This window comes from Peromyscus leucopus, chromosome 12, assembly GCF_004664715.2.
Source record: "Peromyscus leucopus breed LL Stock chromosome 12, UCI_PerLeu_2.1, whole genome shotgun sequence".
In the NCBI taxonomy this organism is placed as follows: domain Eukaryota; kingdom Metazoa; phylum Chordata; class Mammalia; order Rodentia; family Cricetidae; genus Peromyscus; species Peromyscus leucopus.
In genome coordinates, this window is record NC_051073.1 from 21,940,515 (window position 1) to 21,963,630 (window position 23,116).

General features: G+C 41.0%; 1 protein-coding gene across 2 annotated transcripts in view; it reads left to right on the plus strand.

The window, feature by feature from the left end:
* Window positions 1-23,116, plus strand: part of Nrip1 (nuclear receptor interacting protein 1) — an 89,086-nt gene that overhangs the window by 58,095 nt on the left and 7,875 nt on the right. The window lies entirely within an intron of this gene.

Genomic DNA, 23,116 nt, shown 5'->3' on the forward strand with positions numbered 1-23,116 from the left:
TGGTCCATTCTTGACTTCTATGTTGTTGAAATGAATCTACTGCTTTGCATGCTGTAGATTAGATTTTGCTTTTCGTGTAAATGAACGCATGATTGTTCTGTGCATCCTAACTTTTAAGCCTCATAAAGACCTCCAGGTACAGGCTCTAGGCAGTAATCTACATTTGCTCTGTGTAGTTTTAAGGAAAATGGGTGAATAGGGAAGCATTTCACACATTTGCTCAACTCAAACGCAAATACACAAATTCTGACATAAAACAGTGATTAAAAATCAGCCACTTTAGGTCATTATGCCTGGTGAGGATATGATATATTTTTTAAAAATCCCTTTATATTACATGGAGAAATTAGCATTATTAAGTATATTTTAAATTGAATATAGCCATCAACTGTCTTAGTACGGTATCTTAATGCAGCTAGTCTGTGGGTGTCTTTCGTCAAAAAAGAGAGAGAAAACAGAAGTACAGAAGGAAGAAGCAATGTTTTCTTTTCCAGAATTAAAAAAAAAAAAAGTTGTTAAAGACTGTCCTGCCTTTAGCTCTACATGTTTTAGTTACTTTAAGTTTTTGACGAATTTTTGGAATGTTCTACCTCTTTTTACACGTTTTCCTTTGTATTCGATGTGTTGTTTGACACTCTCCCATGAGTGTGTGATGATTTCTTGTTACTCTTTCCCCACCACGCTCTCCCCTCACCTCCCGCTCTTGCTCACCATCACATCTTCGTTCCCACTGCCCCGCTCTTTCTGTCTTTTTGTTTTCTTTGAAGACCCAAGTTGTTCCCATGGGTTGGGAACTGTTCTTTGGAGCCTGGTGGGCCCACCATAGGAACAGGGCTGAAGACAAAGACTGCCCGAGGGTGGAGTTGGCAGGCAAGGAGGAAGGTTAACCCAAAGGTTGGATGAAGCCTCATGGAAACCTGCTATATCATAAGCCAATTTAAAAAATATAACTTCAAAAAAGATAGAGGGATGGCATCATACATGGCTGGAAGATGGTCTGTCTGAAGGCCAAGAGTTATTAAACAGAGTTCCCAAAATATCCCTTAAGAGCTGTTGGTTTTGCCGGTTGTGGTGGCGCATGCCGGTAGGATTTGCTGAAGGAGGCAGAGGCAGGAGGATCACGAGTTCAAGGCCAGCCTGGGCTACACAAGAAAAAAAAAAGCCGGGTGGTGGTGGCACACACCCTTAATCCCAGCACTCGGGAGGCAGAGGTAGGTGGATCTCTGTGAGTTCAAGGCCAGCCTGGGCTACAGAGTGAGTTCAGGAAAGGCGCAAAGCTACACAGAGAAACCCTGCCTCGAAAAACCAAAAAAAAGAGTTGTTGTTTTTTCACACTTTAAAAGCAAATACTAGGCATGTATATACACATATGCATGTACAATCATGCGTATATGAACATATATACCATAATAATTAACCAAGGAAAATAGGCATGGAAGACTACAAATACCAAAACAGGTTTGGTTTTTATATTTTCTTGTTTCTTATCGAGAACCAAGGGTTATGTTTTGCTTCTCAGAGTCTCCATGATCCTTACTTGTTGCCCAGCACATAACAGCTGCTTAGTAAATTGTTCTTGAACAACAGAAGATAGACTGCATGTGAAACCTCCTCCCTCTTGTCTGTTTCCATTGCCAGTTTGGACTGTGCCCAGAGAAGTGAATTTGTAGTGTCTGTTCGCTTCTGAACGTATTGTAGGTATTGAGGAAGCGGGAATTCGGGATTTTTTTTAGAACCAGCCATAATACCATGTCTGGCTGCTTTGTCGTGGTTCAGATGTCTGACTGAGCCTCATGCAGGCCCTCTTCAATTGCATCCTTAGAGCCCTTTTTTTTCTGCTTATATGCTGACCTATTGTGATATTGAATATTTTTAAAAGCTGGGTTCTTTTAAAGCTATAATACTTTCTTGTAGTTTCATGTGTGAATTTACATGTCTGTTAACTAATGTCAACTAGTTATTTTAAAAGTTCAGGAAAGTTATACCTCTACTTTAGTCCGAGAGGCCTAGGTAATTAAGTTAGGAAGAAAGTCAATATTTAGTTATGACGATTAATTGAAGCCATAACGTGAAAATTATTCACAAGGACAACATTATGTGTATGACACCTTCCTAAACCTACCTAAAAAGCATTTTTTTTTTCTTTTTTGGCATTTAACTCTATGTGGGCATGGACCAGTGCTCCTTGAGCCCCAGAACCAAGGAAAATAAGGATAGAAGAATGCAAATACCAAAGAGAAGTTTGATTTTTATATTTTCTTGGGTTTTTGTTTGTTTTTCTGATACAGGGTTTCTCTATGTAACAGCTGTGGCTATTCTGGAACGCACTCTGTAGACCAGGCTGGTCTCGAACTCACAGAGATCCAACTCCCTCTGCCTCCCCAGTGCTGGGATTAAAGGTGTGCGCCACTACCAACCAGCCTATTTTCTCGTTTCTTATCATAGACACAAGGAACATATAAACTGGCGTCAGAATTCAGTAACCTTGAGAACACCAGGCCTCACATAGCTTGCTACTTAGCTTAGTACCAAGGGTGGACCTGACACATACATCGCCTAGCTTCTTTAAGCTATCTTTCTGCCTTATGATATCAACTGTGTTTTATACCTGTAGCCACAATTAGTTTATGCATAACTAGAATATAAATCAAAGGAAAATGGCAGTATACATGCACATATGCGTGTGTGTGTGTGTGTGTGTGTGTGTGTGTGTGTGTATGTGAGTGTGCTGTGCATATATACCACATACTATTATGAATTGCTTCCTAAGTGTGGTGCTGTTGTGTTCCCCAAAATATTGTGCACCCTAATAAACTTATCTGGGGTCAGAGAACAGAACAGCCACTAGATATAGAGGCCAGAAAATGGTGGCACACACACCTTTAATCCTAGCATTCTGGAGGCAGAGATCCATCCGGATCTCTGTGAGTTCAAAGCCACACTGGAAACAGCCAGGCATGGCGACACACACCTTTAATTCCAGAAAGTGATGGCAGGAAGCAGAAAGGTATATAAGGCATGAGGACCAGGCAGGAACTGGAGTCTGTTAAGCTTTTAAGCTTCTAGCCGCAGTTCAGCTGAGATCCATTTGGATGAGGACTCAGAAGCTTCCAGTCTGAGGAAACAGGATCAGCTAAGGAATTGGCAAGGTGAGGTGGCTGTGACTTGTTCTGTTTCTCTGATATTCCAGCTTTAACCCCAACACCTGGCTCTGGGTTTGATTTTATTAAAAAGAGCTTTTAAGATTCGTGATACACTACGGATATAAAACCCAAATTACCTTTATGCCAAGGATGGGTGGCAAAATATTGTGTATCACCAAGAAAAAATAAAGTTTTGCTGGGCGGTGGTGGCGCATGCCTTTAATCCCAGCACTGGGGAGGCAGAACCAGGCGGATCTCTGTGAGTCCGAGGCAAGCCTGGGCTACTAAGTGAGTTCCAGGAAAGGCGCAAAGCTACACAGAGAAACCCTGTCTCAAAAAACAAAAAACAAAAAACAAAAAAGAAAGAAAAATTAAAATTTTAAAGAACATTTTACAGAGACCTGTAATCAGTTTCTGAGTAGTACATTCACAACCACAGTGTAGTCTCTGGATACCTAAAATGTTAGGAGAGTATGTTCCTTAGTAGTGTAGTCATGCCGGAGCTGAGGGAGGAAACACTTACTAGACATGGATGCTTTCAAGGCCAGTTAAATACTGTGCTGTCCAATCCAAGAAATGTGCTCTCTCTAATCTCACAGAGAGGTTAGACTGCCGGGGTGGAGTGGGTGTCTGCAGGTCTGTCCCTGCAGAGAGGAATCTGAGGAGGTCCACAAATGAAGTTCTAGCTCGAGCAGTTGACAAAACTTGATTTAGCTATGGGTGTGTTAGTCCTTCATCTGTCTGGGTTGATGACTAGGTTTTATTTACAGAGGAGAAATGAGCAAGGAGTTAGAGATTCTCGTAGAAAGCCAAATCAGCCAAGCATGGAGGCACAGAGGAAACCAGTGTGCACTGGACATGTGGTTGGGGACTTGGGCTGTCACGTGACCACAGATACGGTTATTAGCTTACTAGGGTTGGCAGTTTAGCTGTTTCTAACCCTTTCCACTCCATGCCATTGTGGAAAAGAAATCTGCAGGTCTGGTCCTTTAGTTCAACAGTTGGGCAAAGTGCACCAGCAAATTAACCTCCAATGCAGTTTCCCCCTCTGCAAAATGGGCTGTTTCAGCCTCTCTCCTGGGGACCATGAGGGTTAGCTGGAAAGACATAGACTAGTCGTGGAGCATCACGTATGGGATGGTGACTTTGCATAGTTCCCATTTAAGACAGACGTGTCTCCACCAAGGTTTGCTTTTTGTACTCTTTTGCACTTACTGCAGAGGCCTTGGCCAGGTCACTGTTCTGTCATGCATCTAAGAGCTGTTCTGGAACTTCACAGTTATTGCTGCAATTTCCCCCTTTACTTACATTGCTTTTACTGATTTTACCTATTAATATTTGCTCAATACTTAAAATAACCTTCAAATAAAGGCTGTGGCTTCATTAATAATATGAGTCTCTCCAATGGGCACATTTTGTCTCTATCCGTTATGGAATTTTTATTTGTATTGTTTTTATTAAGATACTTATCAAGTCTGTACATAATTTCTAATGAGCACATGCCCATATGTCAGGGAATTATGTGTCTCAGTCAAAAATACAGTGATGTTCTGGAAAAATGAACAGCGAGAATAGAGAAAGACTGTTTTGCTCAAATTGTAGATTTTGCTTTCTTTAGGTACTGCTCAATTAACAGACTTGAGGCTTCTTTATTTTTTTCCTTTAATTGCAGACATTTCTGAGCAATTAAGTAATTTTGAGTAATCTTTATTATTATTTTTAAAAAGAAAATAGGGGTGATATGACTTTATAAGAGTAAATGCCCAGTGGAATAGCAGTTGGGTGGTCTCTTCCAACAGGCAGGAGGATGGGAATGTTAGAGCTACCATGTGATTTGCTGTGAGTTTAAATCATGTTTTCCTCTTTCATCATAGAGTATTCTGATTGTAAAAGAAGTAATTATTAATTCTGTAGGACATAAAAGCACGGTACTTAAAAATAACCATTTCACTTACATAGTATAAAGCACCTTTGTTGGGTTTACATGGCAATTTGAATAGTTGTGTGCATCTTTTCCTTTTATCCCCTTGCAGGGAAGCTGTTCCCATGTTTTCTCGGAATTGTATGGGAGTGTTTGTGTGTACTTCATGACTAGACATGCATTAACTCTATAAAATGTGCCTCAGATGTCTGGGGATGGTGGAAGACGGTGATAACTATTTTTAAAGAAAGCAGAAGTTAGACTATGAAGAAGTCCCAGAACAACAGGGTCTCCTGGGCACTTTGTCCAGACATGGATGTAGACACTGTTTAGTTGCGGAAACAAGGTCTCCGGAGCACTTTTTCAGGGACTGGGCGTAGAGACTTAGAGGTGGATAGGCTTGTTTCAGGAAGTGATATTTAGGGAGGCTGTGGAGCCAGTCATGAGAGGAGCCAAGAGGAGCTTTCTGGGAAGAGGAATTGTGCACATGCAAGCCTGCGGTAGGAATACACTATCGATCCATGGTCAAGGATACAAGGGATTCTGTGTGCCTAGAGCTGCTGGCCCTGTGTGGCAGCAGAAAGCCACCGGGGCTTTTCCCAATGCAGAAGACAGTGAGGACAAAGGACACACAGCATACAATGAAAAGAATCTGGTAAAGCTTGAGAATTTTTATTGGTTTTTACATGATAAAATAACATTTTGAATTAAATAAAACATTCTCTAATTTTACCTTTCTTTTAACATTTAAAAGAGTTCCTATTAGGAAAATTAAAATTCTGTCTGTGGTCCTCTTTTCAATTTTACTGAACATTGCCTGAAGAGAGGATGACTTGAGATCATTCTTCAGATTCACAGTCAGGCCTTGGAGTAGGCTAGAGAGGAATTTCAGCTTTGGCCCAAATGCAGTCAGAAGCAAACCATGGGACAGGGTAGGATGCGTTACAAAGAGCACTGGCTACAATTCATAGGATGTGTCACAAGGGTCCAGTTAGGAATAAGTGCAATAAAACACACACGCGCAGACAGCGCCAGTCAGCACGACGGTTGCACGTAAAGGTGTGTCAGCCTCGGGTTGGTCCACAAGTGTGAGCGTACTCAAGATTTCCAAGTTCCATCTCTCCCGGCCTCCCGCAGTTGTGCATTCACATAAACGTTACTGCTTTAAAATCATACATAAACACACACATATGATATAAAGTGCGTACGTACTCGGTGATGTGTTGGGAGCTGTGTGCGTCCCAGATCTCCAAGGCCTACACATCAATTATTTCATTTTACCGGCGGTTTGTTGTTGTTTTCGTTGTTTGCCTTATAGAAGGTCTCCCTTGTGACTTAGGCTGGAGAACACTCTGTGGCCACGGCTGCCCTAGAGCTCACAGCAGTCCTCCTGCCTCAGCTTTCTCACCGTGAGTACTATGTGACCATCTCTCCCTGACTTAAACAGAGATTTTTAAGGAAGTTAAACCAATGTTGCTGTTGCTGTTGTTTTTCTTCTCAGTGATACCTCTGCTAAGTGTTTGTTAGCACCATCTGTCTGCTTATCTTTTAAAATTGTGTAGTTAAAAGGCAATGCAGAGTAAATTCTTACCAATATATAAATCTTCGCCTACGTATCATACCATGTATGATATTACCAATATCATAGTTTTCTGTGTTTAAATCTCACAATGTGGGATGCAGTGATGCAGAAGTCAACTTGACCTTGTTACTCTCATTATAAACATCAGGCAGTTCTACTTTGTAATGTTCGTGCTATCAAATAATAAAATTAGAAAAAAATAAATTAGCAAATACAGGGAGAGTTTTCGTTTTAATCATAACGAAATGTTTTGTTTTCTCTCTTGTTCCTCTATTTGTGTCGAGCTTTCTTCTGTGTACATACCTTTGTGGAGGGTCATCTCCCTCCACAGATGAGCTTTTTTGGTTTTGGTTTTGGTTTGTTTGTTTGTTTTTCCGAGACAGGGTTTCTCTCTGTAGTTTTGGTGCCTGTCCTGGATCTCGCTCTATAGACCAGGCTGGCCTCGAACTCACAGAGATCTGCCTGCCTCTGCCTCCCGAGTGCTGGGATTAAAGGCATGAGCCGCCACCGCCACGGCCGCCGCCACCACCACCCCACTAATTTCTTTAAAATGTAACATTTCTTTTATTACTTTAAATTGCTTCTATGTGTGTGTGTCTGAGTTTAAGTGTGTGCACATGAGTGTCAGTGCTGCAGAAGCCACAAGTCTGGGATCCCCTAGAGCTAGGCATCCCCTGTAGTTGTGGACAGTTACGAGCTGCCTGATTGCTGGGAATCAAATTCCGCTTCTCTGCAAGAGCAGTACATGCTCTTGACCACTCCGTCTTCTCTCCAATCCCCCTCTATTAGCTTCTTCATTAGAAGAAAACGTGGCATCATACATAAATGCTTTCCTTCTAATATCAGTCATAATTATCATTAAAGCTTAGCTACCAAAGGTCTGCCGTGTTACCCAGAAGTACTGCTTCTTTTGTAGAAAAGGAGGAAGATTAAATCGGTGTTTTATTCCATCTGGAGTCGGAGGTGCATGCTTGGGCCTGGAAGGAACGTCTATGCTAAAGGGCAGAGCCGAGCAACAAAAGGCAGGCGGAGGGATCAGATTCGGCTGTGCTAGCCCTTTGCACTAAGGAGGTGAAATAACGAGGTGCCAGGAACACGCAGAGGAATCATACGGAGGATCTTTAGGAGCCTTCTGCTTTTCAGTGAGGAAAGCAAAGGACACAGAGGAAATAATATGCTCTCTTTCTCTTCAGCATCTCTTGTAGCGCCAGAGTTCAGAAAATCGGCCCACGTGGCCTCTCTATGCTTCCGACTCACCTCCTTAGCCCGGTACGATTAGCAAAAGGCAAGGTGCGTGAAGGACGTGATTTAGTGCAGTGTGGCTGGAGAGCTCCAGCAGTAGATCCTCTGCCTCCGTTTTTCCAGATTGTTCCATCATGGACTAGTAATGCACCTAACTCTGTAGTTTAGCAACTGTCGGAACATTTTGGGCCAGGGCTGTGTGTAATCTAAGACTAGGAACTTCCAAAGTTTAGAAAGCATTGGAGACATGTAAAGCCCAGTAGTTTACAGTAGCAAAAGAAAGGCGCTTAGGTACAGGCAGCCTTCCCTGGCCCAGGGTAACCCTTCTCCCTGTTCCACTTCATTGATGAACTTGGATGTAGTCTGAGGGCTGCTTGCTGTTAGATGCTATGTCTATTTTCCATTCGAAATGGAGCCATAATTGTCTAACAACAGTACGAGTTGGCTAAATCATGATCTGTCTCACCGTCTGAGGAGGAAACATCTGGCCTTTGCTAGCCAGTGGCAACATTCACCATCTCTTCCAAGTTCTGCGGGGAATTTTACACATCTGCCTACCCACATAGCTTGAATTCCATGGTCTCCTGTAAGGAGACCTCCTCATCACCTCCTTTCTGGTTATTGCTTATGCTTCCTGGCATGGACTCTTCACATACTATATATCCAACACTAAGACTTAGAACATCCTACTCTCAACCACAGTTAAGCATGAATACTTGCATTTCTTAAGAGTAACCCATGGTCTGGAGAGATGGCTCAGCCATTGAAGGCCAAGCTCACAACTGGAAATATAAGAGCAAATCAGCCCAGTATAGCATTCCCCGGGGTTATTTTTTTTTTTTTAAGTGCCTCTTTGTCAAGAAAATGAGAATGAAGGTGCTAATGCTGTAGTTCTTCAGCTACTTCCCACTTCCTGTTGGAAGCCTTTCTAGTTCCCAATGCTGGGAGTTTATGCACTGAGACTTAGAAAGAACAAACCATGTAAGAGCGGGAGCGGAAGGAGGCAGGAATAGAGAAGAGGAAGAAATAAATGTATGCATACCTAATGCTGGAGTGGCACTGAAAATCATGACCGAATCTCCCTGGATGGGTGTCCATCTGGTCTCAGATATTGGGCAGCTCTCTTGAACTTGATTGTCCCGATTCTTGTCATTTAGTAGACTTAAGAAATGAGAGACGGGAAATGGACAAGGAAGTAGAGTACCTGGGTTCTCTCACATCTCCTTTTCCTTGGGTTGATGGGAGGACCCATATGTTTAGTTTTCTTGTGAAAAGAATTGCCCAAGTCTGAGTATTGACTGGCTGTTGGCCTGATTTTCTTCTCTGTGAATGAGAATTTTATATATATAAAAAAGTCAAGCCTCAATACCACGCCTACTCACACATGCACAGGCACACACGCACACACAGGCACATGTGCTCACACATACATGGTGCTTCTGTTCATGTGTATGCAGTAACTTCAAAGTCACTGAAATTGCCTGAATCCTGGGAAAATAAAGATTTATCTACTTTTACATTTCATGAGATGAGAATGACTAGAGGCAGGTAATGATGACTTAATAAAACGGACATAAAGATAATTGTTTTTCTAGTCTGACTGCTGTGGATTTTTGTTGTTGTTTTTGCTGGTAGATAAGGGCACCCAAATATATTCGCCAGTGGAAGTACAAAATCCACTGTGCAGCTCCACAGCTTCAGAATGCCTCCTCTCAGAGTGTAGAAGTCCACTGAGATGTATAGACATTGGGTCTGGTTCATTTCACTGTGATGTGTGATTTTTTTTTTCCGAAGATTTTTTTGTTTGGGGGGGGGTGTTATAGTAAAGTTAATATAAAATTTTGAAATACGTTGCCTGGGACAGAAGGGAAATAGTAAAACGATTTAAAGTAAAAAGTTCTTCAACATCACTGAGTGTCACACAGCTGCAGGAATAACTTCAGGAAAGGACATGGGCAGCCAGATGGCCTGTGCTGGCCCTCTTCCCATTCCTGCAAAAGATATGTTATTCCCTCCCAGGGTAGCGCAGGCAAAGAGCTGATTATGGAATTAAAACAACCAATGTCCAATTAACCCCTGTTTTGGTCAGTGTTTCCTACACAGTTTGAGTAATTGGCAGCCTTTCATTCCATCCGGGGAAGCAGCTAGATTCTTGGTTAGTGCAGACCCCTGGGAGTAAGACATCTGAAGTGCTGTTATCATCAACTCTGCCCCTACCAACTTAAGTGTGACCTTGGACATCTTATTTTCTTCTCTGTGTCATTAACTTCCCGTCTTTGAAAAGTGGAGATGTGGATTGCTCTTTAACCATTCATGAGGGGAAGTTACTATAGGAGCACTTTTATTGGCCGAATTCTTTAGGGTCAGAGATTCAATGTGTGGTCTGTTTTCCACGTTCTGAACGCAGTATCTCAGCAAAGGCGTGATTACATGGGGCAGATACCCCCTCACCCAAGTCCAGGTGCGGGAGAGTTTATAACAGACGCGCACCAGCTCTTCGGGAACTTGACTGACAGGAGGTTTCTGCTGCTCCGTGAAACAGGAAAGCCCGGCTCCGTTTCCGGGCTGGTCTTCTCTCTCTTCCACTTCTCACTGTGTGACCAGTCCACTCCTGTCTCTTTGCACACTCACTCTTCTGTATGCTTGTGAAATGTGACTTCATCAAAGCCACTACTGATGACATTTTCTTTCTCTGCATTATACGTCCCAGGAAAGCAAATGATTGGTCCGTGTTGGTTAAGTTCTCAAGTGATTGAAGAAGAAGGTCTAAGGAAAGAAAACTTACTAGGCGTCTTTCATACGTGCAATTTCCCCTTGATTTAAATCTGTAGTGAAAGATTATAAAATTACAGAATTTCCTAGGTTAACAAACTTGTGTATCCAAATGCTCCCACCTCTACAGATATACATTGAATATGCTGAAAGATTCAACAGATAATTGTCAGAACCTGTAAAATATCACCCATGGGAATACAAAGGCATGTACAGTTGACCCAACCTCTAGGAACTTGATGGGGGTGTCAACCAAGTCAAAAAAGCCAGGCATGGTAGTTTTTGTCTGTAATCTCAGCACTCAAAAGGCTAAGGCAGGTTTGTGATTTTTTTTTTTTTTTTTTTTTTTTTCAAGACAGGGTTTCCCTGTGTAGTTTTGGTGCCTATCCTGGATCTCACTCTGTAGACCAGGCTGGCCTTGAACTCACAGAGATCCGCCTGGCTCTGCCTTCTAAGTGCTGGGATTAAAGGCGTGTGCCACCACCACCCAGCTCAAGTGTGTGATTTTAAGGCCAGCCTGTACTACATAGTAAGACTGCCTCAAAAACAAAAAACAAACAAACAAATAAAACGCCTGAGAGTAAGTTCCTCAGTTTGGTGCTGTGTCATCCATCTATAAGTAACAGAATTGTTAACAATCATCTAGAAAATGCTAGGTAAATATAGTCAATATTTATATTAGATATATATGAATATGTATGTATTGTGAAGTAAACACTATCATTCCTTTTTCACAGCTTAAAGAAACTGAGCCCCAAACTAGAGCAATAAATTGACCAGAGTTGCCGACCTACTGAGGTGCAGAGTTAAGAACGCTGAGACCGTCCTCTTCAGCTCTGCACTGAGTAGCCTTCCTCAAATAAAAAACAAGACATTGGGATAGCAGAGAAAAGATTTTGGAATAGGAAAAGTAACCTTGTATTTCCCAAGGGCTACAAAAGCATTTGGTTGGCCGAATGTTTTCAGCACTTTTTTCTTCTTGTCTGTAGTGGTCTGACATGACAGGAAAGGCTGGAATCCCTAGCCCCTTCATTTGGTTTGGGGTTAGCCGCTGACTGCAGTCATCACCAGCCTTTTGGTTGTTCCCAAATTTCGTGCCCTTGCCTGGAAAAATGTTAGTGAGGGTAAATAATACACCAACCACCTCCTGAAGGAAATCGAAGAACATATGCCCCCGTATTTCCTTGGAGGAAGGGATGTGGATGGCTTCAGCATACCCCTGAGAAAGCAGGGCTTTGAGAGGTCTGGCACACTTAGTACGAGTCAGCAGTTCATGACACAGTCTTCCCAGGAGTTTTGAAGCCACTATTTTGACCCCGTCAAGAGTTGATAAAAAAAAAAAATTGTGACTTTATGGCACCCAGAGACCCGGAGTGTTTGTCATCTTTTAAGTGCCCTTTCCTAGACTTCTATCAACAGAAGGTTTTTACTGTCTCACCTAGACCTCCGGGGTGAGAGAGCTAGCCAGTGGCATGACACTGTTGTTTGCAGTGATTGGCCTTCTTTCCGGGACGCCCAACAGACTGATGATCAGACTAAAAAAAAAAAACCGAGTAGGAGCTGTGGACGTAGCTCAGTCTTTAGTAAAGTGTGCGCCACGTTCAGCATGAGGCCTCGGGCTGGATCCCCACACCCAGATGCAGTGCTGCATACTGAGGACGCAGACACGGGAGGATCTCTGGGACTCCCTGGCCAAGCAGCCTCGCCTAATTGTGAGCTCTGGGTCCTGTAAAAGACCCTGTCTCAGAAGAGGAAGATGGGAATGACTCCTGAGAAAGAACACCCAAGGTTGACCTCTGACCTCCATGGGCACGCATGCATGTGTGCCAACACACAAATAAGTGAATGGAAGAAAGAATAAATTAATACATAAGATGAGAGAGAGATTGTTGTGGTGATATTGTGTTCCCCAATATACTGTGTACCCTAATAAACTTAGGGAACAGAGCAGCCACTAGATATAGAGGCCAGAACATGGTGGCACACACACTTTTAACTCTAGCATTCCAGAGGTAGAGATCCATCTGGATCTCTGTGAGTTCAAAGCCACACTGAAAACAGTCAGGCATGGCGACACACGCCTTTAATCCCAGGAAGTGATGGCAGGGAGCAGAAACATATGTAAGGCGTGAGGACCAGGAACTAGAGCCTGGTTAAGCTTTTAGGCTTCTAGCAACAGTTCAGCTGAGTTCAACCTCTGAGTCCTCAACATTCCAGATGAGGACTCAGAGGCTTCCAGTTTGAGGAAACAGAATCAGCTGAGAAGTTGGTGAGAAGTTGGCGAGGTAAGGTTAGCTGTGGCCTGCTCTGTTTCTCTGGTCTTCCAGTGTTCACCCCAATACCTGGCCCTGGTTTATTTTTATTAATAAGACTTTTTAAGATTCATGCTACAGATTGTAATCGAGTACTTGGAGGAGTTTTATAGTTTCGTTTGTGCCAGTATAGAACAAATTCTCGAGTGTGTTTCTTCTGCTGTGCTGTGTCCAGACTGTGTCTGTGTGACCACATTTACTCCCCACTGAGGTTTTGTGCATTTATAAACAATAGCACACTAAAGAATGGCTGACTTGCCCAAGGTTAAACAGTTGATAAATCAAAGACCCAGAAACTGAACCCAAACCTCTCAGCCTTTTGAGCTCCTGGTGTTAGTAAGGTTTAACTCTAACACTACTAATAAATAGTCTGTACTTTTGTCACGGGATAATTAGTTCTTTTGCTAGATTTTTGAAAATCACAGAATTAATTTTATTTAATCATATTGCAGACTCGGCCAACAAGAGTGAACCCTTTGTTTTTAATATAGGTCCCAGGAACCGTTTCCCTTGTATTTCTGCTGGTGGCTGTTTTAAAGATGTAGGGAAGAAGTGCTCATTGTCTGTGTCGGTATTCAAGAAAGCTCAGCTTGGGTTATGTTTTTTCTTGTTGAATTGCTTTTCAGTCTTTCTAATTTAGGTCTTAAAGGGTGACTTGACTTGCTATACCTGTTTGTGTATGCATGTGTGTTTATGTGTGTGTGATATGTGGGTGTACTTATGCATGTGTATAGTGTGTGTGGGTGCACATGTGTGCCCATGTTCATGTCTGTGAATGCTGGTGTCTACACACCCTGGTGTCCATGTGGAGGTGAGAGGAAAATCGCAGTGTGGATCCTCACCCTCCATCTTATTTCAGACAAGGTCTCTGTTGTTTACCTGCTGTGAATGCCACCAGACTAGCGGGCCCACAACCTCGCAAGGAGCCATAGTCTCACTGTCTCTCCTGTAGGAGTGATAGGATTACAGATACTTCTGCGATATGTCAGCTTTTCAGTGGGTTCTGGGGATTTGAACTCAGGACCTCACATTTGCACAGCAAGCTCTCTTCCGCACAAACTATCTTCTAGCCCCACTCTTACATAATCGGATAGAATCACTTTAGGTGAAGACACTACTTGTATTTAGTCAAACTAAGTGAAAGCTAACATTTGATACTCTCCAAACATATGGATATAAATGAAATCTAAGTTCTTTAATGAATAAATATTAACCTCAGTGTTTAATAGTTAAAATGAGCGTAAAGAGTAATTTCTTTGTTATATTTGATACAGTAAAAATCAAAAAGCTTTCTTTTAGAAAGGTTTCCTTATTTTGCCTCATTATCATTATTTTTATAATATATGTGATTTCTCTGACTTTAGAGAACAAATCTTTCAGTGTGAAACTTCATTTCTTAATATGTCTTCATCCAAAGACATTAACATTTCAGTTACAAATGAGTGTTATTCATCTTTCTATGTGGACAACAATTGGGAAGAAGAAATATGATGGAAAATGTAGGGTACCAGTATTTTGAAACATATGCTTACTCTTGACCGTCATCTTTGTATGCTGAATCTTCCTAACATGACTGATACAACAGCAATCAAACGTGCATTTTAAAAATTTGTATATCTTCTGGGTTTCTACCAGAATAGCAGCCACTCGTTTAAGATTAAAGCAAACAACTTTCGTTACTTCTGGGGGTGGGGGGGTTGTTGTTGTTTATTTCTGTTGCTAGGGACTGAACCCAAGGCCTGCAATTTGTTCGACGACAGGCAACCTACCACTGAGTTAAATTCCTAACCAACCTATTACTCTGTACCTTTGTAGTTTTTGTTAGTTCATATGCAGAAGAAGCAAGTCTTGAATTTGAAGCCAGATGTTAGCACTAGCACCGTATCATTTTTAATACTGAGCTCTCTCACAGTTATGATGGCTTGCACCATATTTAACAGAACTAAGACTCCCAGAGATTGACTTTTTGCACATTGTAAGACTATATCTGAGCCGGGTGGTGGTGGCACACGCCTTTAATCCCAGCACTTGGGAGGCAGAGCCCGGAGAATCTCTGTGAGTTCAAGGCCAGCCTAGTCTACGGAGTGAGATCCAGGAAAGGCACAAAGCTTACACAGAGAAACCCTGTCTCGAAAAGCAAAAAAAAAAAAAAGAGTGTCTTCTTTGCTGGGCATTGTGGTGGTGCACGCCTTTAATCCCAGCCCTTGGGAGGCAGAGCCTGGGCTACTAAGTGAGAGTCAGGAAAGGTGCAAAGCTACACAGAGAAACCCTGTCTCGGAAAAAAAAAAAAAAAGACTGTATGTGCCCAATTTGCCCAGTTCTGGAGACACAAGGATGAAAAGATCTAATTCTTGCCTGTAAGGAACTTACCCTGCCTGTATTGAGGGATCAGGCATGCACAAACAAACAAAAACTCTTAATTTTGAAAATTCCTCTGAGTGCTGGGGAGTCACAGATAAAAAGCCACCCCTGGTTTGCAAGTTGGGGAAGGTGCCTGCATGGGTCTCTTTGTTTTTAACTGAGACAGTTTATGAAATGAGGGTGATCATAGGGATTAGATGGACACATGGGAAGAAAATCACTGAACATGACCCCGTCTCCCATATCATAGCACTTCTTCCTGCTCACTTATTACGTCCTTATTACATAAACAGATTATCCATTTGTATAAATGCTCTAGTGGAGAGCACAGTGAGGACAAAAACTCAAAGCAAAATGTAAATATTAAGAACTCTTGCTGTAGGAATTTAAGCGATTTCAGAGACGAACAAACTAAACATTGAGGTGATTACCGTAGTCCATTTACCACAGCACACACGTCCTCCTGCCGGAAACAGAGCAGCCTGGAAGAATGGTGAGAGATTTCCACAAAGCTGACGTAGTTAGTTCGTTAGCTGTGGCACAGTTACTTTCATTAAATGATACAAGTAGTAAAAGTTAAGTAATTTTTATTATCTTCATTGTTAAATAAAAAGTCATTCAGGAATGTTCTCGACCCAGTCTGTGAAGTCACAAAAGCCTGACCCATGTCACTTAGACCACTGACTGCACTTCCTGTTTCTCTGGCAGCTCACCAGAGTGCTCTTCTAAATCCCCCTTCCTAAGCCTGACCCTGCCTGACCCCCGTCTGCATCTTCTTCCCAGTGGCAGCTGCCATGGTGAGGGCTATCTCCAAGCCACCCCTATGGTGGAGACTTAAATCTGAACACCAGTAAAGCTGTTTCAGATTAGCAGTTCCCGGCTGCGGCTACTGAGATCACTTCAAACGCTGGGTCATATGCACAGACAGGCAAGAGAGAGGTCCAAGAGAAGTACGCATGGCTATTTCTTAAATAAATAAGAAGTCGTTAAAGTAGCCTAATAGTGGCGTGCCAGTAGCTTCCACTTACCAGTTAAAGGACACAGTTACTTGCTAATATTTAAAGGCTTAGTTAGTCTCCTAGAACCTTGTGCGTGTAGTGTTCCTGTTCTGTGGTTAACGTTTGGGCTCAGGTTTATAACTTCTCCCTTTTAGATGTGTCCTCACCATCCATGCCTGTCTGTCCATAGACTGTGTCTAGTGATACCTGTTCCATATCCTGCTGAAACTTCCATTCTAAAGACCTTTGGGTTCTGGGCCAGCATTGGCAAGAGCAATGGTACATTATGTTTACCGTTTCTGGAAAATTATGGTCTGTTCACAGCTAGTCAGCACTTTTACCCAGGCAATATGTAAAAAGGAACACATCGTTCACTGATAAGTGTCCCCACTAAGACAGCTTGGGTGATGTGTTTTATGAGGAATTTTCCCTGTTTTCCAAAAGAACTCATCAATGGAACTTCTATTACTTGGCAGAAATAATTTGTGGTTTTTATCAAAATAATTAATGTATAATAACTTACATATTATACATTAAGCTTTCTTTTTTATTCTTATTTATTTTATTTTTTTTGTTTGTTTGTTTGAGACAGTCTCTATTATGTAGTTCTGGAACTTTCTATGTATACCAGGCTGGCTTCAAACTCGTGGAGATCCAGCTGCACCTCTGCTTCCGCTCTAGGATAAAGGCATATACCACCATGCCCAGCTACGTTATTTTGTTAGGTAATTGCACTTTGACAATAATTCCATTATAAGGCACTTTTGTAGCAATTGTTGATAACTAAATTTTCTTCCCGAATATATGCTGGAAATAGTGATGGAAATATTACAAAACATTCCTACAGAACCAGTATTCAACAATTAAATCTACACATGGTCTGAAATATTGGGAAATACAGTATTAGATTCAACCTCATATAGATTGAACCTGTAAGGGAGCAGGTTATGTTTAGGGATATATGCAAGTTAAGTTCATTTTCAAAATTATCACACGAGGGAGATGAATCACAACAAACAAAAACACAAGCATAGATAGGCTTATACATCAGCACACATAAACATTCACAGTTCTGAGACACAAAGAATTCTCCCACTCTTGATTTGAGGCAGTGTATTCAGCAGGATCATGCTTTGTAATGAAAACAGTACATGAAGAGCTTGTCTGCAGGATGTAAAGAATATTTTTAAAGCAGAGTGCATCCTGTGAGTAGAGGCACAATGTCTGAGAGGTATGCTGGAAACCTGGGGAGCTCGGATCAACTGCCAGCTGTTACGTCAGTCCTCCTGGTAATCTTTCCTGCTGATCTGTGACCTTGAGCTTGCCCGCCGTCTGTATGTCACATCTATTTTAAGGATGGAGAAGCTGGAGTTGAGTTCAGAAGAAATTATGCATCCATCTCAAAAGATGCTCCCATGTATACATATTATAAACAGGCAACGCCAGGAGAAAGGGGGTCGTTTGCCACGCTTCTTATTATTGATAGGGATTGGGAAACAGACTTTGAAAACTCAAAGAATGGACTTGTTACTTTGAGGAAATGTTGCAGAAAGCCTTAAGAAACTGTCTCCTGTGTCATTATAGATTTAGTCTTTAAAAAAAAAAAGAAAAGAAAGCTGGTGTTAGTACCTAAGTAATTTGTTAGTGATTATTTTCTGTTGTTTCAAGTCTTCTGAATTCAGCATTCAAGCTCAGAATTTTATTATATCAACCTAGACATATTCATCTCTGCCACCAGGATGATTGTGTCGTCTCTCTTGCGTTTGTTTATGTGGGTACTTGAAGATCCTGAATATTTTCTTTACGATATAACCATTATGAAATAAAAGTTCCAATGTGAGTATACATTCATATTTAGCATTTAAATAAACACAGGCTTCAAATATTGTGTGAAAATTAAACAATTGGAGGGGACTGAGTGGACTTCAAAACCATTTTCTTCCTCTAGGATTCACTGTGAAGGTCAAATTCATAAAACATGTTGTTTCGTCTTTTGTACAACTCTTTTTTTTGTTTTGTTTTGTTTGGTTTTTCGAGACAGGGTTTCTCTGTGTAGCTTTGCACCTTTCCTGAAACTCACCCTGTTGCCCAGGCTGGCCTTTAACTCACAGAGATGCTCTTGGCTCTGCCTCCTGAGTGCTGGGATTAAAGGCATGCGCCACCACTGCCCGGCTTTTGTATTACTCTTATGACAAAGTATCCTCTGGTTAAAGTGCTTGTTACTCTGTCAACTACAATGTAACAAATCTCTTGGCCTCATGAAGAGTTGCAGAGGTCCCTATAAGCCCAGCCCGTGGTGAATGCTTGAGTTAGTCAAACAACTATGGCCCCCTTGGAAGCTTTATTGAATGGGGAATTTAAGTGACAGTGTTACACCTGTGCAAGCCAACAGGCAAGCTCCAGCCATAGACCTGGAAGTTAGGAGTAAGTGTGGCCTTGAGCAAAAAAACCTATAAACGTGCCCACCCCCCACCATTTTCAGCAGAGAGAAATTGGGTGTCAGTGGGCACCCTCTGTGTTCGCTACCTCTGTGGTTCACTTATACAAACTGTGAACCTTCACCCGGGTTGTGGGAGGGGACTCTTTAAGTTTTAGTTGCAGAGGGTGTGAGGGTCTCATTTGAGCAAACTGATTTAAATAAGGTGGTTTGGTTGGTTGGTTGGTTGGTTGGGGATTTTGTTTGTTTGTTTGTTTGTTTGTTTGTTTGTTTGTTGCTCATTAAACTGTCCAACCCCACATCTACTTTTTGACAAAGACAGCGCTTCAAAAGAACGTTATCTTGGCATTGGCTTCTCTCAAAAGATGCACATTTTGATGAGAAATAAGGAATTTACTGAGAACTGTATTTCAGGTTATGCTTTTACCTCCCAGTTCGCATCCCTGTTATGAAGTAGCTGCAAAACGATGCTTGTTTTACTCTTTGTGAAGCGTTTTTCCCAGCAACAGCCTCATGTTCGATTTGTAGTAGGGGAGGCACAGTAGTCCCCCCTCTTAGTAAGGGTTGAGGACCCTCATCTCAAGTGCTTTCTCCTGTCCTGCCTGCCTTGTGAAGTTACGTGTTGAGTTCTTCTGTAGTAATTTCTAATTGGTGCTGGTCAGAGAAGTACTTTCTTCTCTCTGGATGGAGTGCTGCTTGTTGTAGCATTTTTTTTTTCAACTTTTGAAACTTTTCTTGGTCAATAAACAGGACTTTAGGATGTTCTTACTTCTTTTTTTTATTAGTGCTTAATGAATACTGTATTTTTCTTTTTTACCATTTGCCTAGAAAGACCCCTCAAGGGACCCAAAGTATAATCCACAGTAGATGTTATTGTCACAGGAGTTATTATTGAATGGCACAAGGAAGTAATCCTTGTACCTTTCTATATTTTCAAGAAACTAGAGCAAAGAATCAAAATGTTCATTAAAGCTTCAATGAAGAAATTCCTTGAAGTTTAATACTCAGATAATTATGACCTGACAATGAAGAAATTGAGAAATTTTAATAGAAACAGTTGGAAGTCATTCCTTAGACTTATCTTAAATAGCATGCTATGTGGTATTATAGATGTCAATCATTTAAGTGTGGTTTTAATGGAGAATTTGATTGAAAGAAAGATACGGAATGTAAAAGCATCTGGCTAGTGGTCTTTATTGTTTTTCTTCAACCAAAGGTAAGCTCACTCACAAATAAGAATTCAGTGAACTACATCTTTTAATATCTAAATAAAACCTCAGTATTTGTTTTCACTGTTTTGAAGTATATAAAATTTCAGCAGTTTCATTTTTCTTAATAAACAACTTTTAAATAAAGAATATAAAACATTGCTTTGGAAATAATCTAGTCATTTAAAGGAATCAATATTGTGAACATTTGTGAACTCCTCACATATGAACAACTTACAACTTTTTTTTTCTTGTTTATTTTTTTTTCTTTGAGACAGAGTTTCTCGTGTAACAGCAATAGTTGTCCTAGAACTAGTTCTGTCCATCAGGCTGGCCTGGAACTCACAGAGTGGACCTACCTGTGCACCCCGCCCAAGGGCTGGGATTAAAGGCGGGCACGACCTCTGCCCAGCTACAACTTTTGTTTTATTGATCTATCCCTTATAAAGCATACACACACACTTTGAGCTAAACTTGGTACTTTTCAAGTACTATGTCAAATACCAAGTACATTACTTTTGAAAATATACTCTTACAGTTCAAACATTGATAGGTTTTTCATTAAAACACTCTTGTGTTGAAATATCTGCTAAGCATATGATCAAGATTCCATAAATTTTTTCATAGTTTAGGTTTTTTTTGTAGAATTCTTTCAGAAATACTGTCTTTTTTTTATACTACATACTTAAGAACTAGTAATTTTTTTTCATAAGTAAGATCTAAAAGATATTTTTGTGCTTATAAACAATTTTAAATTAATGAAAGCGGGGTTTACTTACAATTCTAATGTTGAATAACTGACTTGAATTGCATTATTGATCTGTGAAATGAGTGCCTGGATAGCTATTGTGGTCTTTAGACCCAACTCTGGTTTTCAAGACTTATTTAAAATTTATTGATAACAAGGATTACATTACATGAAATTCACATTTAAAGTTATAGCAATCTGTGTGTTTGTGTATATTTGTGATTATATGTGCTGTTCAGGATGAAACCCAAGGCCTCGGACTGTGTCTTGTCCATTTGAAGCAAGTATTTAATACTGAGCTGCATCTCCAGCCCAGGAATGTGTTTATAATGGAGTATAATACTGTATTTTGCTATCAATACATATATATATATATCATATTATATGGTATATATATCCATATAATATATGGAATATACACACACACGCACATATATACACATACACACACATATGTGTATATATATATATATATAAGCCTTTTATGTATTTTTATAAATTTTCTTCTTTTAAGTGTTTTTGCCATTTTGCTCTTGTTGGAGTGGCGTGAGATTTTTGATGATTCTGTGTTGAAATACCAGAGCAAACCAACGTTAAGAATGGAAAGATTTCGGCTTATGCAGTTCACACTTGCAAAGGTTTCAGTCTTCTGCATGGAGAGCAGCTCACATCATGGTGGGACAGGAGCAGACTCTGGTGCTCTGTGCGTTCCCTTTTTTACACGTTTATCCCAGCTGGGGTCCTAGACCGGGATAGTGCTGTCCACATCCAGGGTGGCTCCCCCACTTCGCTAATCCTCTCTGGAAAGTTCTCACAGGTACACCCAGGGATGGGCTTTACTAATCTAAGTGTTTCTCAATCGCCCCAAGATGACAAGATTAACCATCACAGCGATTCACTGTACTTAAAGGGACAAAAGGAAAATAATGGAGTCCCCTAGCAAGATGAGGCAATCCCGGCATGTCTCCACCATTAAAAGTCGTCTGCAGAGCCATTGTGGAACCCATTCTGCTGCGTCATCTTTCAGGATGTAAAAAATCTGCCAGATCCTACTTCCATACTCATATTTAAAAGTTTTTTATTAAGCACAAGTTATAATTCAGCATTTTTAAAAATTTTTCTATCCAGAATGCATACCTTTGAAAACTTTCAACATCTAATTATGCTACCTAGAGGGCAGAGACCTTTCTTGTCTTATAATTGGTAAATATATTTTTTATTTTTAGCGGTAACCAATTGAATAAATGATGTCATTTTCACATCATCTCTTCCCTTCCACCTTCTCTTGCTACGCGCCTGCCTTCAGTCTTTTTCCACTTAATGAAGAGTCTCACGTGGATTTTGGCTGTTCAACATCTTGAAAGCCTGAAAGATGCTCAGAGGCTTGGTGGGCAGAGGGGTTCTGTCTTCAAGACAGTAAGAATGCTGAATGACGAAGTCCTCCCCATTAAGTAACTAACTGGATGAAAACACCATATTTCTTGTTATCTTTAGAATTACATTTTATTCTTGAGTCTGAGAAAAAAAAAAACACCTAGATATTAAGATATCTGAACACATTAGGCAAGGCATGGCATATAGAAGTCAATAACATCATCGTCATCCGTGACCCCGGAGTTAAGGGTCTCTGTACTCAGATTTCAGTTCATCTAATGGGAACCCTTCCTTTGTCAACTTCCTTTGGTATTTGGGGCAAAAAAAGGAAACTATTTTAAGGAAATATTTTTCTTTCATTAAATTTTCCACTTAAAAATTTAAAGCAGTCTGAGAGTATTTACTGAATCACATGTATTTTCTAAATGTATCCGTATTTGCTGGGCATGTAAAACGAAGCAAAAGGAGGAAAGGACTTTATACTGAGACTAAGCTAGGAATGTGGGTGCAGGCCTCCCTTACCCAGTGCTGGGGTTCCCTGTCACAGCTCCCTTTCCCAGGTCGTCCCACAGCCCTCCATGCAGACTAGGATCAGAGAGACTGAGCTGTAACAAGAACAAAGTGAATACTCGGGATGGCCTTTTCCTGCTGTTTCCCCGTGGAATGCCGATGAGGTTACAGTGTCCAGTTTCAAATTTGTGACCTCAGTCTTTTGAGTTCACATTTATCCAAACTTCAGAGGGCAAGAACATCTATTCATGCATGTGTGTTTTTTATAACTGTTTTCCTTTCTAGAATTATAATTAATATATAAAGTTTTGTATCTGGTGTGTTGTGTGTGCAAATTACAATTAGTGTAGTAGGTCTCATTCTGAAGGAGTTTTTGCATGTCTTTTTTCGTCCCTGAAGCTAAAGATCCAGTGTGCTTTCTGGTTTAGGAAATGATTATTCTTAGCCTGTCATCTAGTTCTGGTAAGGTAGAAAATAAACAATGAGACAGGTGAGTGGATATTACTGT